We start from the raw sequence: 5,667 nt of genomic DNA, 5'->3' as shown, positions 1-5,667 counted from the left end.
GGGGGTGGGGAGAACAGCTAGTAATTACAGTTTTCACATTCCAGGCAGCAGGAAAAGAAAGCAAAGAGAACTAGAGGCACAACTCATTTGCTTCTGCTCATACTCCCTTGGCCAGTTCCCTGGACAGCTGGGAATCCAAATAAAATTCTATACCTAAAGAAAGAAGTGATTTTGATGATATCCCTGATGGAGTAACTGATATCAGATTCCCATCACCACCACCATAAACAACTATAAAACTAGACAAAATGTATGAGGCAGCTGTTTTCAGGCATTGGACAACAGGCAGTACCAGACTGCAATCCTGGACAGAAAGAAAACACATGCAGTGAATCCCACATTGGCCCTGGCTTTCTTCCTGGGGGTACCTCCTGGGCCCAGTGCAGGGAGACGGAGTTTATACAGAGCTAAGCAATCTGGCTGAGCTGAAGAGGGTAGAAATTCAGGGATGCTGAATTGGCTAAAATTTTCAGGGCAAGGTAACAAAGATGAGGGAGCTGCATGGGGAGAAGGGTGCTAGAACATTTACATGGGGGTTCTCCAGCGGCCCTTGACTGAGGGCTTGGCTGAGCACGTGCAGGTAGGACACCATGAGGCCTAGAAGAACATGGCTGCTACGGGGCTGCAAGCTGAATGGGAGTATCAGAGATTGCACGGTGTTGAAAGATGGGGGAGTTCTAACCAATCCATGGTTAGGAGTGAGGACCATGCCCTAGAGTAAAAACAATTCCTTAGGACTAAGGACTAAGCCAAAACAGACCAAGCCTGAGAGTCCATAAGATCCATTAGTAATTTAACTGCCTTTCAGAACAAAAGGGGCAGAGTCAGAAGCCAGTAAATTAAAGGACAGAATTTTCCTGTGTAAAAACCATGCCTAAAGAAGGACTTTGACTGGTGACTTGCACATGGCACTGACAGGAAACAAATGGACTAGAAGCCTATTAACTCTTGGAGGGAATTTTATTGCCAAAGAATCCACAAGTGTGGCCTGAAAAAGCAGGTGATCGTTTTGACTCCTAAAGTAACTCCTAGGCCCCCAAAAGTCACCAGAGGAAACAGGCTGTGAAATCTACAAGCCCCCCCCAAAAGGGCATACTCTTCAGTGCCCACTTGGGATGACGCCATGGAGGATAACAGATAAGAAATAACCTTCCTGAAAATTAGCCTATCCCCTCTGGGGGGGTCAATGGACAAGTGGCTACCAGATGGAGAAACTAAGGCACTAACTCCACTGCCAGGGAAGGGAGTGTTTATCATTCCGGTGTGGTAGGATTTGATAATTGCTCTGAACTAGAGACTGCTGTGTGTTTTCCATCCTTCCCTTTTCTGAGTGGAAGGTTTAATTTGGTATTCTGTTCTTTCTCCATAGGTGCATGTTGGGTATGTGTGTGATTGGAGAGAGATAGGTAACTTTTCTCTTTGTATACAGGTCACCAACAATAAAGAGTCGCACCTGGACCTGCAGGAGAGAACCCTGCAGCACCCAGAGATCCTGAATTTTGAGCTGGAGGAGGGCAAGTACATTCTGTGGGTGAGATATATGGATATTTGGGTGGCTGCTCAGATGAAGACTTTCACAACCTTCCTTGCAACTGGGTGCAGCAAAGTGACCTAATCCTGGACAACAGCATGTGAGCAGATGTGATGTGCAGGACTCCCAGGTCATGCCCCTAAAGGGAATGGGGAGGGGTGTGCCTTCAATGTGTTGTTTTTCCTCTTCCCACTCGCTGGAATGCAGGATACCAGGAGCTAGAACAGATGTCTCAGACAGTGAGCTAGAAATCACATGTTGAGAACAGGAGGGCAACAAGATAGGCGCTTCAGTCCAGACCCCCCCAAGCTGCCATATCAGATCTGCACTGCCCACCTAGACTTTCATCCAACAGAGAAACCAGCTTCTATCTTTTTAAGGCACCATATTTTAGGATCTTTTTATTGCATTATCTTACCCACTATTTTAACTCAAATACTTCTCTTGCTGCTAATTCTCTGAGATAGCACTTGGGTGTATAGGAGGTGGGGTTTGTATGGTCTCGTGGTGAAGGTGTGGAAGGGGCCCTAAGTTTCTGAGCATAGGTACTTGTTGCCTCTGATTTTTGTAGCCATGTTTCTTGTTGGTCACTATGCACACATCTTGCTGAGGTTTGTGGCTTACATCTCGCTGACGTTTGTTGCTTACATCTCTGACTAATAAACTTGAAGTCTATCTTAGCTTCCTCAGAGTCCAGTGGTCCTTTCAATGGACTCTTCTCCACTTCAGTCCTACTGTTGCCCCGTGAGGCTTGGCTGCAACTCCAATTTGGCTCCCAGACTGGAAGACCTCTCAGTCCTCACCTATAGGGTCAGCTCTTCCTTCCCAAGGATATGCAGGAAATTCTGGACACCTTTCATGCCAGTGAATGCCAGGAAAGACTTTGGGTAGCTAAATGCTGCCCTTCTCTCTGCTTAAACAGAGAGAAGAATTGCTTCAGGACGGGTACGTGGTGAGGCTTCTCTTCCCAGAACCCCAAACGAAAATGGGATCAGAGACCTCTCTTCTGCTTTTGATGTCTCCTTCCATCTACCTGTTTACAACTCTGGGACAGTCAGGATGCACAGCTCTCACCTCCTCTTCTGCTTCTTCTCCCCTCCTTTTCCACCCATAATCCTCCCTGGAGAAGGGCTGGCTATTTTTCCCACTTCTACTTGGTAGTAGTTCTCCCTGCATAGACATTTATGATGAAGTCCACCCAGGTTGGTCCTTGATTTATTAAAGGGTAAGCTTCAGGATAAAATCATCCTTTCTCCTTTCTCTGCAAAGGCTGGCATCTGAGACCCCTGTCTTGCTAATGGGGTGAAGGAAGTCAGCGTTGAGACCCAGTTTCTCAAGGGTCTCTCTGCCCCAGGCAGTCCCTGCCCCTCTTTTTCTGGGCTATGAGTTTCATGGCTCAGCCTTGGAGGAGAGAAGCTGAAAGAGAGAGTGATTTATGGGGAAAATTAAAATACATGAGTTTAATATTGTTCCTGTTGCATATTTTATCTCATTTCATCACTCATATTTTCACTTTGTTTATGGTGTCTTTCAAGGACAAGGCTTTTTAATATTTATGGTGTCAAATCTGTTAGCTTTCTTTTAATGGCTTCTGGGTTTGGTGCCCAGCATAGGAAATCTTTCTTCACTCTAAAACCGAACAGAACTTTTAATGGCTGCAAAATATGCCATGTGAAAACATGCAAATGTGTCCTAATTTATTTACAGATGAATACTTAGTCTGCTTCTGCTTTTAAGATATCATAAATAATGTAATGAACATCTTTGTAAATACATTTTTTTCTTCTGTGATTTAAATCACTTCTTTAGGATAGATTCTCAGGAGGTTCATGGGTCTTTTTCACTATTTTAAAAGACTTAACAACAGTTAAATATTTACCTTTTATAAAGCTGCACAGGCAAACTAAATGCCAAATTCCCTTCTTTTGCATAGAATTGCAGCTGCTGTGTGGTGACATTTACATTTCATGTTGATTAGAAGATGTGGTAGTTGCTAGTGACTTTAATAAAAGAATGAGAAAAGCAATTATTAGTCAACAAATGCCGTTGGTTTGATATACTAAATCTTATCAAAGATAGGGGAAAACATTAAAAAGTGTTTCTTATTTTGCAGAGTCCAGAGAAGAAAAAAGATCATCTCAAAGATATACATTTAATTCCAAGTAATCAGCTTCTAGATTTCATAGTCACACAAATAAACTGATCAGCACCATCCCTGCCATCATCACATCACCCCTTCCACAGGCCCGGCTTCGCTCTAAGGGAGCCCACGCGACTCCCCCGCACCACAGCCTGAGCTGTGCTGTAGAGGCTTCATCACCCCCCCAACACACACACACACACATGAGAAAAGAGAGTGCCAGAGATATGGGGTAGGTTTCTGAACCTGAGTCCAGTATCTTAGGAGATGCAGTACAGCACAGTAGCCAAGAAATTAGGTTCTAGAGTCAGACATTCTGGGTTAAAAGCCCCAGTACCCTGCATCTTACCAGCTGTTGGCCTTGGGCAAGTTTATTTAACTCCCTGAGGTTTACTTTCTTCTTCTATAGAAGGGAGGCAATGAGAGCACTTACCTCAGATGATAAAATGAAGTGATGGATATGAAAGAATAAATTACAAGATGACGTATAAATGGAAGGGGTTATCCATTCATAGCATTAACGTCTCCAGGCTCAGTGAGCCCATATGATACAAGCAATATAACAGCCACTAAGAACATTTTTCTTTAACGCTTCAATTCAAACTTACTCCTAGAGTTTGCCGTAACCAAATTTACCTCAGTAGGACCTTGTCCTGTGTGCTCACACAGGTGATCACACATTTATTGGGGGTCTTTGCAAAGCTTTAGCAGGACAAAGGTGAGCTCAGAGGCCAAGTTTCAGGGGCTGAGGGCCCCCTCCCCATGCAGTGTGTAAATAGATGCTCCAGGAGGTTAGATGAGCAGCTAATCCAGTTGAGGGAAATCTGTGAACTTCTGCCTGAGTTCTCTTTTTAAAATAAGTAACTTCTGTGGTTTTAAGAGAATATTTTTTCTTGCAATAGGAGTATATGTTTATTGATGAAAATTCAGAAAATAGAGATAAGCAAAAAGCAGAAAATATCATTTGTAATCCCCTCTCCTAGGGAAAAAGAGTTGGTGTATTTTTTTGCATCTTTTTTTCCCTGTGTGTATATATGCATTTATGTTTTGTGTAAGACACACACTTTTTAAAAAACCAAAATGGGGGACTTCCCTGGCAGTCCAGTGGTTAAGACTCCATTCCAGTGCCAAGGACATGGGTTCGATCCCTGGTCGGGGAACTAAGATCCCACATGTTGCACGGCAAGGCCAAAAAAAAAAAAAAAAGCAAAACAAAATGGGGTTCATCCCATATAGACTATTTTCTCACTTTACCATAAACCTAAATATTTCTCCATGTCAACACACAATTCCTTACACCCTTGCCGCTCAGTGTGGTCCTGATGCACAGGCATCACAGGGAAGCTAGTGAGAAATGCAGAATCCAAGCCCCACCTCAGACCTGCTGAGTCAGAACCCGCAGCTGAATAAGCTCTCAGCAGAGGATGTGCCCCACACAGATTGAGGAGCATCATCTGATAGCACAGTGTTTAAAGGCCACAGTCTCCCATAGGATGGCCGAACCATGATCTATTTCACCTCTCACTGGTGGGGATTTTCCCCTGTGACAAGATCATTTCCCCTATGATCCCTGGAGGATCTTGGGCTCCCCAAAGCTGTCCTTGACCTTCTTCCCATCCTCCCTCTAGCAGGGTGCTCTTCCTTTGCTGTGGGTCCCCCCCACTTCCCAGGGGGCCCTCTTGGCCCCCTCAGAGGCCACCCCTAGGAGACTCCTGACAGCTGGGGAAGCACATCCTTGCACGTTCTCCATGGGCTGAACGCACACTGCCCACTTCTGTCATCACCTTCCTCCGCCTGGAACCCAGCCTGGGGTCCCAGACTTCCCTCAGGTCCCAGGCTTCGAGCAGAGCCCTTGGCAAAAGCAATGCCCACTCCCCTGCGGGGCAGACAGCCCAGGCTTGGCAGTGCCTCAGCCCCTCCTGAAATTCCTTTCAACCTGCTACTCTCACAATCCCTTCTCACTCCTGTAACCTCCAGCTCACTCTGAACCGCCCCC

This window comes from Neophocaena asiaeorientalis, unplaced genomic scaffold, assembly GCF_003031525.2.
Source record: "Neophocaena asiaeorientalis asiaeorientalis breed wild unplaced genomic scaffold, Neophocaena_asiaeorientalis_V1.1 scaffold225, whole genome shotgun sequence".
Taxonomy (NCBI): Eukaryota; Metazoa; Chordata; class Mammalia; order Artiodactyla; family Phocoenidae; genus Neophocaena; species Neophocaena asiaeorientalis.
This window is presented reverse-complemented; position numbering follows the sequence as displayed.